Genomic DNA, 12,517 nt, shown 5'->3' on the forward strand with positions numbered 1-12,517 from the left:
GAATTGCAAAGAGATTTTGACATGCAAGTATCAGAGAGCGATGGCCAATAAGGAGGCCTATGATCATAAAGATAATTTCCACCTGCCTAAAGTGGTAATGGACAAAATAAAACCAATATTTAGGGACTTGGCTTCACCAGACCTTCTAAGGAAATGTTTACACGGAGGTACACAAAACCCCAATGAATCCGTCAACAACATAATTTGGTCTCGACTTCCTAAAAATACATTTATACTAAGTTCAACCCTTGAAGTAGGTGTATATGAGGCTGTTGCTTGCTTCAATCAAGGTAATATTGTGAGATGTTTAGCTTTAACAATTAGGCTACAAGCCTGGCAACAATTTGGTCAGACAAATGAAACAGAAAGATGAGATCCGAATCCGACAAGCAGAAAATGCCATCGAGGAATTAGAAAAGAAGTGCCGGCAGAGGACAAAATTAACCAAATTAAGACTGGAAGAGTTGCTTCAGGAAGAAGAGGATCCAGATAACAAAGCATATGCCCCTGGACACTATTAACTGCAGTTTATTTTTGTATTTTTATAGAGTTGGTTACAATGAACTCCAAATGCGTTTTCTGTAAAACTATGTTTTTTGTTCGATAGGTACACTTTTCTCAAGAACTATTATAGGTAGCCTGTTGATTCTTTTTTAAATTTGTTCCCTAAGTTATAATCTACATTTTGAATACATATTATGGCCTTATGTTCAGTACTTAATTTTATACATAAGAGTAAATTGTAATTTTTATGATATTTTTTGCATAAAAAGAAAAAAAATGTCACACGTTTATCTGAAAAGATTTTTTATAACCCTGTATTCAAATTGTTAAGAAAATAGTACAAGGAACAGAATAAAAAAATAATTTACTGGCTACCATTTATAGTTTTTAAGATAATGGTACCTAAAATTCATCAAATTAACATTGCGGGGATAGGCCCATCCGACTCCCCGGTAAACAAGTATAAAGTAAATTTCAATATTATAGACGAATATTTTATAAAAGTTATAATATAATATCATTTAAATTAGTTAATAATAAATATAAAACAGCCATTATTTATATTAAATAATAATAGAAGAGGTTAATTTACATGTGAGCATAAATGTGTGAGGCGATTTGTCAACTTTTTTGTATTTAATGTGCTGTAAGAGCCACACACAATTACTTATAGGCTATATGTATGAATTTTAGTTTATTTTCACTACCAGTTCAGGTACAACATCCGTGTTGTGAATTATTTTAATACGTAGGCTAAACCGTTAGAGTTCATAATCATGGAAATGTCTCAAGTTTAAACTGAAATACAAATTTTAATTTGAGTTGATATTTTTAGGACTTATTTTCTTAACTTAAAAACAGAGAGTTAAACATAAAATGGGAACTTGTGACTAAGAATGTGAACTCCACTTCTCTAGACGTCCGACACCGACAAGTAACAGAGTAAACTTCCGACGAACTTCCGACTTTTGGCTACAAATCACTCTTACAAATTTAGAGCTCTGGAAGAGAAGAAGTTGGTCTTGTTGTAATTTCAGCACTACATTTAATGCGAAGCATTGTCAACCAAGTTCGGTGCTATTTAAACACCATAGTGTCCACTGCATATACCAAATTTACACCTCTGGACTAGAAGTTGGTCTTGTTGTAATGCCAGCACTCTATTTAATGCGAAGCATTGAGAATCAAGTTTGGTGCTTTTTAACATCATAGTGTCCACTGCAAATACCAAATTTACAGCTCTGGAAGAGAAGTCTTTTTTCTGTTAGTCTGGAAGAGAATTTCAGCAACTGTTAGTACCCCGCCTATGATACTATGAGGAGTAACTAATCAAGAATATCAAAATTTGGTTAAAATCTACTTGTATTTTTTAAGGTAGAATTATGTCCATCGTTATTGTTAAATCCAAGAATCATTGCACTTCTCAAAAAGGGATAATAATTGTCTTATTTTTATGTAAATAGACGAATGTTATAATTTTAAATCAGTTAAGTTTTGTACAGTGCAGTAGTTTGTTTACATATACATATAATTTATTATTTCTTTTAAAGTGTACTATCTCAAATAATTTATTGTAATTTCCTTATTATGCCTATTTAATAAGCACCAATTGCAGTAAAACTAAAGCAATAAAACAATAAGGAATAATGAACCACTCTCAATTAAAGTTTTCCAAGTAACAAATTGTGCATCTAACCTACCTATTACACGTGTAATTAGCTACCAAACTTCGCTAATGTGGGCTTTAAAGGCCAAGTGTTCAAGTTTGTAAAGTGCTTCATCAGTTCTCCGTCTTGGCGATAAATTGTGTAGAAGATTTTAGACCATATTTACGTTCAAAGAAGCGTAAATTATTTATAGTGCTCTTAAATGAACATTCACTGTATGATATTTATCTAAATGTAGATGATATTCTGGGTAGAAGGTTTCGAAATATAATACATTTAATGGAGGTCCAGGAACCTCGTTACTAATTCCGGCGAGGTTACAATTAATTTGATCATTTTAAGTAGATTAGTGTTTCTTGATTGAACGTTTAAAGAAAATCACACGTAAAATATAAGACGACTGCACCATAGCTTCTTGTATCGTGCTGCTTGGCTGCTACTTGGTGTCTTGTGCCACGCTGTTTAGGGGAACCGTGATGTCGTGTGTCGTGTGCTTGGCTGTTCCGTGGTGTCTTGTGTCACGCTGTTTAGGTGAACCGTGGTGTAGTATGTCGTTTGCTTGGCTGCTCCGTGGTGTTTTGTTTCACGCTGTTTAGGGGAACCGTGGTGTAGTATGTCGTTTGCTTGGCTGCTCCGTGGTGTCTTGTTTCACGCTGTTTAGTTGAACCGTGGTGTAGTATGTCGTTTGCTTGGCTGCTCCGTGGTGTCTTGTGTCACTCTGTTTAGGTGAACCGTGGTGTAGTATGTCGTTTGCTTGGCTGCTCCGTGGTGTTTTGTTTCACGCTGTTTAGGGGAACCGTGGTGTAGTATGTCGTTTGCTTGGCTGCTCCGGTGTCAAAAATTATATCCTCAAATAATACATTTATCCATTAATATAATATTTTATATTATTTTGTTTTATGATGTATATGTCCTATGTCCAAATACAAATGTAATTTGTTTTTTTATTTCCATTATAATATGCTCATATTCAGTACTAATCCATCATGTGGGTTTTTTAATAATGTACAAATAAATGATTTTCGAAAAATGTAAAAAGACTTTTAATACGCTCCTCCTTTTGATTTCATGTCCTCGTATTTAACCGCAAAATTTCTCCTTTTAGAAATTTGCGTCAGGTCACCCTGATTATGACTGACAGTGACTTAAACCTACCTTTCTTTCAATAAACCGAACATCCAACCATTCGTTCAGAACTGATTTACTGTTCAACTGGAGTAAATTGTAAGTTACTTGTTGTTTTCAAGCTCATGCATAAATCGCAAATTAAATGTTTCATATTCATTATTTAAAAAAATTGGAGATGTTAAATTCTGTTATAATGTATTCTAAGCATAGATTTTGTTTTATTGTAGTGCGTTCTGTAGAGTCAGGCGATACCGGTATCTTACTGACGAATGAGACTATCGATTTTACTAAAACTATCGATGTTTAACTTTGTTTGTTCTTTCTGACTCTCTCGTCTTCCGGTTCACAACCTTCTTGATACAATTAGAGCTGTTAACATACAATTAAAAATATTTCGATTGAATATCGACATCGATCGTATCCACTGTCATTTAATCTCAGTTACTTAACACTTATCAGTAAACTAATCACTAAACACTCTGACAATAACCAGTCGAATATACATTTTTATTGATTAAATTAAATTATAAAATAAATGAAATTAAATTATAATGATCATTTATAAGTTGCCTGCATCGAATAATATCAGTCCCTCCAGCTAAGGGAATTATTCACGGAGTTTGGTTATGAAGCAACAATCATCTGAAAAACAATTATCCGTTTCCTGCAGCGCGTTGTACATTGGTGTGAAATTAATGCTCGTTACTGGAGCAGAAAGCGTATAACATGAACAACATCAAGTGTACCTGAGAGCGTTATTTTATTAAAGCCGTACTCAATGTTCATATTTTACAGGAATAATATGGGATTTTCATGATATTTATTAACTGTTTTGAATTATATTTATTTTTATGAAGATACGCGTATAAATTAATGAAATATTCCTATTATTTTATCGTAATTAAAACTTGCATTCGTAAATTATTTAAACATCACTACATTTTGATATAATTTGAAGTTATAAAACATGTTAATGTTTAATAAAAATCAGCTGTTTTGTGGAAGGTTATATTAAAGCTATTAAAAGCTATTATTCGTGTATTTACTTTAACTCGCATTATGAATTAGTATATTTACAATTTAGTGAATTATAAGACATCGAATTATATATATAAAGAATGTTTGTGTGTTTGTCCATTATAGACTCAGAAAACTATTGGACCGATCACTATGAAAATTTGTATTTATTTGTATTTTTCCACGTAAAAGGTTTGTATGCTATGCCCATTGATGTAACTCACCATCAGGCTGGGCTGCAAAATATACAAGCTATCCAAGCGCCTGCATATTATAAACTGCAATTACGAGACGGTTAAGTATATTAAATAGCTAAACACTATTTGAAGGCAAAGCAATACACGGGCAAAGCTTACCAAAAGCGTGCGAAGCCGCGGGAAACATCTACTTGATTATAAATGTTTGCTTAGTGACGACAATTTATTTTAAGATGCCTGTGTATGAGTAACTTTTAGACAGGAGCAGCTCTTCTGATTCACTTGAATTTGCAGTAAGGAAAGAAATGTATTGTGTTAATTCGTTATTAATCCTTTATTATTTCATTTATAATTATTGAAAGTATTTATTTATTAATGCATGTAATTTATTTGAGACTCATTGGCGAGCATTAGATGATCAATCACATTAATTACGAGTTATATGAGTAGTGTAATTAATACAATCAAGGATAGTTTTCTAGAATGTAAGAAGTGCCTCGAGGAATGTTTTTACAATCTGATATTGGTTTTAAGGTAGGATTGTATAATGGGAAGATGTACAGTTTGTGGTCAATGGTAAGTAACCGTCTTGTCTTATTGTAGAGTGATTTTGTGCAGTTCTGCAAATTTGGAGACGAGGTAGGCTGACACAGCACACTTTCCTTGGGCACTTTTTTACTGTTAGTCCAATTTCAGATGAGGAAATAAAAAATTTTGAAATATTTTTTTACGGAACTGAGATACGTCTCTATCTTGTACCATTATCACTATTCAAAACGCTGATAGCGTAATTAAAAATTATTAAATATTTTGCTTCCACTCTGGAGACAATTTTTCAAGTGGCAGATGTTAAAATTACATTGGTTTAGCCGAAGAAATTAACCTTTCTATTATTATTATTTATAAATTTAAGGAAGGAGGTAAAGCCATATCTTGAATGGCTTGAGCTCACCCAATCAGACGTCAATAAATTACTAACAAATGACACAATCTTATTTGGGCTTTCCTTGCATTGACAAATTTAGTCGAGTGATTAATCCTAATAATTGTTAAACCCAAAATCCGAATAATTTAGTTTCTTTTTATATTTCCTCAAAAATAAGCCATTATCTCTGTAGTTTATGGATGGAAAAATTATTTCTTAACCATAGCTTTAATATTTTTTAAATCTCCCAGTATTTTTATGGGTTTAGTCACATTTCCATTTAATATTACTTATATAAATTGAATACACAATGACAAACCATCTGGCGAATAGTCAGGTTTGTAGATAGGGTAAGCGACTGGTTGTGTGGCTATCTTCATATTTACATTGCGTCAAACACATCCATATCCTGAATACACACATCCTACCCGTGCAGTCGACACTCTGGATGTCAAAATTGAATAGACAATAAGGACTAACGTGTTTTATCTGTTTAAAACTGAAGCTTTAAAAGATATTTTCTTATTTTAAGTTAATTGCTATTAGTCCTTAGTGTCAGTAGTTTCTTGTGCGTATTAATAAATTAATAATATACTCCTAGGATTATTATATTGTAATAAAAATAATTTGACGAAATATAATATAATTTGATATAATTATTCTATTTCGTGATTTGTTTCAAAATGTACATTAAAGAGTTAATCTTAATTTTTTATTACATCTTATAGTGAAGTACAGTGAAAAATAAATAACTACATAATTCATTAGTGTACTACCAGAAGCCGTTTTACGGAATGTTAATAATAATAATAAATAGTGTACATGAAGCAGTGGAAGCTCTCTAAACTCTATATTTCGCTTGTCGCAGGCAGCGCTCTGAATGTGAGCTCTTGTATACATGATTAATCCATGGGTTTAATCAAGAGCTGATCTGCTAAATTACACCCCTTCAGAGGTGCTGATTAGAGCACAAAGCGATAAGCCTTATCAGCGCCATTTGGAGAGGCAACACACTCTACTCTTTAGTGTTGCTGTAGATAAATTACCAGCCTTATACACATGACTATTACTGGTACATGCTTACTTTATACTTGAACAATATAACACACACACACACACACACACACACAAGCGCGCGCGCGCGTACACACACTGTCACATTACACCTCATCTTCAGTATTCAAAATTGTTATTATTTATCTGTTTGTTATTCTGTTACATATACTTTTATCATTTTTATACTGTTACATATTTATCTCATTGTTACATTCTAATATATCTATAGCGTTGCATGTTTTTATATATTTATCTCATTGTTAAGTTATTATTAACATAATTGTTACATTGTTCTGTTTCTCTTTGCTAGTTGCTCCTGCATTATTTGTTATGATTGCTATGTATTGTTATTAATTATTGCATAATGTCTTCCTTGTGTTATCTGTTACCATTACTAGTTTTGTTATGTTATTGGATTGTTGTTACAACAGTTATAGTCATTGTATGCCATCTTGATTAGTTTATCCTTAGTTAAGTCAACTCATGTATAAATGGTGGAACCGTTGGAAATAAATAAATAAATAATAAATTATGGTAAGATAGAACAGTCATAATGAACGCTGTCAATGTTTAAAACTTGACTTTAAATTAACTTTAAATAGTGAAATATTATTGTCAGAAAAAAAACACGTAGGTCGTTATTGTCTCTTCATTGTTGGCGTTCTGAAAATTAAAGGACCCATACTATTAGCTTCAATAATTTCTTCAAAGCCTGAAAAGAAAAAAACCTCAAACAAGTAGAATATCGTAATTAAAGTAACGACTAAAATATTACCCTTTTATTGTTTAATGCTTTTTTATATCTCTGTTAGGAATGCTCATTCCAAACTCTAATCTTATCAAGCATTTAAAGAAATACATAGTTGCTTTGAGCATTGTGATAGTAATTGTTGATCCTACATCCTATGACCGATGTTGGTCTGAATTCCCAACTATTCACTATAAGATGATTGGCATTTATAATACTTTATATAAATGGAATGCTATTAATTTTGAAAGTACGCCAGACCTATAATAATTGTAATATTTATTATTAAGTTTAGGACGATTGAAAATTGATTACAGTAATATACATAGAATTTAATGAATGAGTTTATTTAAAGTAGATATTTATTGCTAATACAAAAAAGAATTGCCTGAATTAACGTAAAATGTGTTACAAAGTTTGAATTTGAAACTTTTGTGTGAACAAATTATTGAGTTTTAAGCTGTTTGAACCATGAACCCGCCGTGGCTCTCCTCCTACTTCAGTTTCAAAGAATTTACTACACTTCTATCTATCTTCACTCTTCAACTTTAGAAAATTTGCATTTTCTGCGGTGAAATAATATACAAATAGATGTAATCAAAGTCATTACTTCGTCTAACACAATAACAGCTATTTACATGAAAATAATTACTTTAGACAAACCAATAGACATCTCAAGCATTGAAATGCACGTTGTATGTGGTACATCCTGATTACCTCAATTGCAGTGTCAACTCAATCTGAAATCTGCGATTTAGTAGGTCACTGTCGGTACAAGCAGTTCGTCGTAATTAGTTTCTAATTCATTCTGTGTTATGTTCTCCGGAACAAAGAGGGGTGAGAAACAGGGTTTAATCTAAGAGAGCTGTTGCAGTTTTGTCTCGTTATTTTCTCACGTGTTTAGAACAATGTTAAAAGGAAGCAATACTAGTTACACAGATTACAAAACACGACTTTGTAACCAAAACTCCTAACAGCGTATCTTACATGCGATAAGAAAATGCTGACACAATGTAGAAATTCTCATTTTGATGTACGTAAAAATTTTTCTGATTGAACATTTTGCAATTTAAAGGTAGCACTCATCTGCACGATATAAAGCTGAAGTGATGTTATTGGCTATTCTGTGTTACCACAGACGAGAGTACTTTCAATGTTATTTCTATGCATATAAAATCCTGTCATATACGTTATTGGTTTTCATTCATACTCCATTACGGAATTCGTTTGCGTAATATGCACCTGCGTTTTGCATTTTATTGTTTCAGAAAGTATAAAAGTGGCAACAGATTTTACCATTAACTTTGGTGTAAGAATTACACTATAAATAAATTATTTTAATTTTAAAGTTACTAAGGAAAAGAGTAGATAAGCAAAATTAAATTATTTATATAATAACAATTAATTTACTAGGTGTACCTGGATGGTCACTGTGGGTCGCTGCAGGACCAGTGTACCATGATGGATACTTTTGGTCATGGCTAGACCAGTTACCACGATTGTTACTGTGGGTCATGGAAGGACCATTGTGCCACAAATGCAACTGTGGGTCATGGCAGGACCTGTGTACCGGGATGGCCAATGTGGGTCATGGTAGGAGTGGTGTACCTGACTACTGTGGGTCTTGGCAGGATCGGTGTACTAAGATGGCCACTGTGGGGCATGGCAGGATGTATGTACCGGGATGGTTACTGTGAGTCATTATTGGAGCGGTGTACCACGATGGATAATGTGAATTATGACAAGTTCGGTATACCACGGTAGCCACTGTGGATCATGGCAGGACCAGTGTATCTGACTACTGTGGGTCATGTTTTCATACTACTAATTTAACTAAGCTGTAAATAAGCATTATGCATGTTAATTTATTCTATTATCAATCGTCAATTCTTATTTATTAATTGTTACTATCCTTGTTATTATAATTGTTATTTACTATCGTTACTTATTATTGTTATTTATAATTCCATTTATTATTGTTATTTATAATTTGTTATTTATTACTGTTATTTATAATCTGTTATTTTTTATTATTATTTACTATTGTTATCTATGATTGTTGTCATAACAGCTGTTATTCATAATTGTATTTATTAGTCCTTGCACATTCTTTTGATTGTTATTAATGTCTTTTCTGTGCAGCAGCCTTCTTCTTTGTTGTTTTCAGTTGTACAATTTCTATGTAAAATGGTGTATTGCCGTAAATAAATAAATAAATAAATAAATAAATGGCAGGACCAGTGTACCGGGATGGCCATTGTGGGTCATGGCAGGACCTGTGTACCTACGCAGTTACGCTAATTACAAAGGATTTAAGATCTACGTCAAATCTTCGGTAAAGTGAGAGTGTTCATGAAATACTACGGGAGGATGTGCTGCCAATACTGTGTAACGTACTTAGAATAATATGTTTTGTGAGAAAGAGTAATTTCAAATCTAAATGTATACACAATATTTTTATATTCGCACAAATAATTGCCTAGCAACAATTTTAGTTAACAACATTTAATTTACAATCACTGTTGGGGTACATGTTGAATAGTTTGAATCGTACACATGACGGTATAATTACATTCCGTATATTCCCTATATTATAATCACATGTGTATTTAATATGTAATCATCATACTGTTCTGTGTGTTTGTTTCTAATTAGTATAAGTAATACCAATAATGTTGTAAGTGACGTACGTTTTATTAGTACTAAAATTGAGGACGTAATATTCGTAATAATTAGTATTATTATAGGAATATATTGTAATGTAACGAAAGAAGTCAATGTGAATTAAAGGTAGCTAAGTGAAACATACAGGACATAATGTTATAGTTATAAGAGCTTCAGTCTGGTCGACACATGTAGGTGATGGTGAGCGGTGTATGGGGAGGGGGACACCAAAATATCCGCCCTTAGTTACTGACGACAGCCGGCCTCAGACCAATCAAGCTGTGATAACAAATCTCTAACGCCCTTTATGTACCCAGACAAGGAAGGTGATTCAAGATATTATAGTATGGATTTTCACACATGTCTTTACAATATGCGGGCAATATGACTGAAACTGGTTTTCGATATGTATAAGAGTATATGAGTTTATAGCTTCTTTGAGGAACATTTTTATTTTTACTGAGCGTGTATTCATCCAGAGTAGACTGAAATGGTGTTCTTTTTAGTCTTTAACGAAGTTGAATCTAGTTTGGAAGTATACCACAAGAGGATCTAAAGTACCGTAAATTTTGTACAGAAAAAAGTTACAGTTTTTTACAGATTCCTGAGTATGCTGTAATCCAAAGTATGAAAATAAACGAACCATAATTGTTTTGTAAAAGAAAAAGGCTCCTTCAATACGAAGTGGTTTGTAATTGTAAAAACCTATCAATATGAATAGTTTTATTGTCATGTCATCGTTAACTGAAACGAAATTTATATTTATTTAGTTTTACAGTGGTAGTGTAATTTTTATTTTAAGTAGCTTTGGTTACTAGAATCATAAAAATCAGAAGATTTGTAATTTTAAAGGTAGTAATTAACTAAATTCTTAGAAAATATAATGTGTATACACTTTATAGACTTTTATACTAAATGCAACACATATAACGTTTGTAAAAATAAAGTTAATAATACAATTTCTTCACAACTGGTAATATTGACAAATAAAGTTTCAGATTTCCAGGAACAATAAATACCTGAACGATTCGACAAAGGGAAAGGTAGATTCCAAAGAAAGACGTGTTCTGATGAATTCAGACTTTATCGATACTCAATATTTCACAGAATACATATCTAATGCGAATAAAATCGTAGGAAAACTGTTGAACTAATTGCTGTGAAATTCATGATATAAACGACGCACCAAGATCGTTCCACTAATGTCACTGCCATTTGGCTTGTCAAACCGATTAATGAAGTAAAATAAACGTTGATCATAAGTTTCATCTGAGCTAGTAGCCTAAATTTTATGTTAATGTTTAAAGTTATATTTTTAAACATTGTAATAGAATTCCTCAACTTGCGAATAAATTTTGGTTTTGTGTTTAATAAGCATACAATTTTACTCAATTAGTAGGTATTAGCAAAAATAATGGTGGAATTACCAAATTCCCACACAATGACAATGAAACAATTTGAATTATAATGCTATGAATGTTCTACAAAACGAATTTCCAATGGCTATTTTAGCATTCATGGAGTATATAAATTGAATTCTGAGCCAAAACCGTTATCTACAAATTTCTTTTGCAGGTCCACATCTTCCATTAAATGAATTCAATAAATCATGGTAACTTTTAAGATTTCATCTCAGTATACGCTTAGTAACGAATGACCAAAACAGATGTATTGAAGATGTCTAAGGTCGTAGCAATTAACACTCGAAATTGCGTATTTTACATGCTAGTTTAATTGTGGCAGGCCTTACACACCTCTACAAGATATTTGGTAATAATATAAGTTAGCCAGCCACCTTACTGCCAAAATAGAATTACAAGGAAATCAATCTGTTATCTGTAACGTAACCTGACTTAACCTGCCTTGAGCTGAGCTGACCTAAAACCAAACCTAAACCCGAACCCAAACCAAACCAACGCAACACGGCTCAGCCCAATCTAACTTAACCAATCAACCAATCATAACTCAACCTAAACTAACCTAATCTGACCTACACTATCCTAGCATAAGCTACCCTGACTTACCCTACACCTAAACCTAAACGTACCTGAACCTAAAATTAACCTACCCAACCTAACCGAACAAAAGAAACTAAACTTCTATATTTTTGTATAACGATTTGTCGAAATTAATAACACAGAGTTAAGTATTAATACATACTGATTATCTAAATCTTTTAAAAAGAATCAATAGTATTAATGATTGTGAACACCTTAAGGAGGATATTATATCCTACATATTATGTTTGACTCAAAATTAACATTTTCAAACGACATGTTATTAGACTGTAAATGAGGTTTTTGAGGTTATTTAATTTTTGTAATCTGGTAAATTTTTACAAACTTCTAAATCCTTAAAATTATTGTTCTTACACTTTATGGAACTGTCATATAGTGATCTCACTAAATATAAAAGACTAATAATTATAAACTATTTCCTTAGTGTGATATTGAACGCCTTTCAAACAGGCAAACAATTATTTCGCTTTCTTTTCTTCATAAGCAGGTGAAAGGAGTCGCAAAAACTATAAATTTGCTTTTACAGTTCAGATTTTCAATAACGAGCCGAACTCAAGAAATGCTTACCTACGAGCATTTGCATACTACCTACG

Source organism: Homalodisca vitripennis, unplaced genomic scaffold (assembly GCF_021130785.1).
Source record: "Homalodisca vitripennis isolate AUS2020 unplaced genomic scaffold, UT_GWSS_2.1 ScUCBcl_340;HRSCAF=2123, whole genome shotgun sequence".
NCBI classification, from domain to species: Eukaryota; Metazoa; Arthropoda; class Insecta; order Hemiptera; family Cicadellidae; genus Homalodisca; species Homalodisca vitripennis.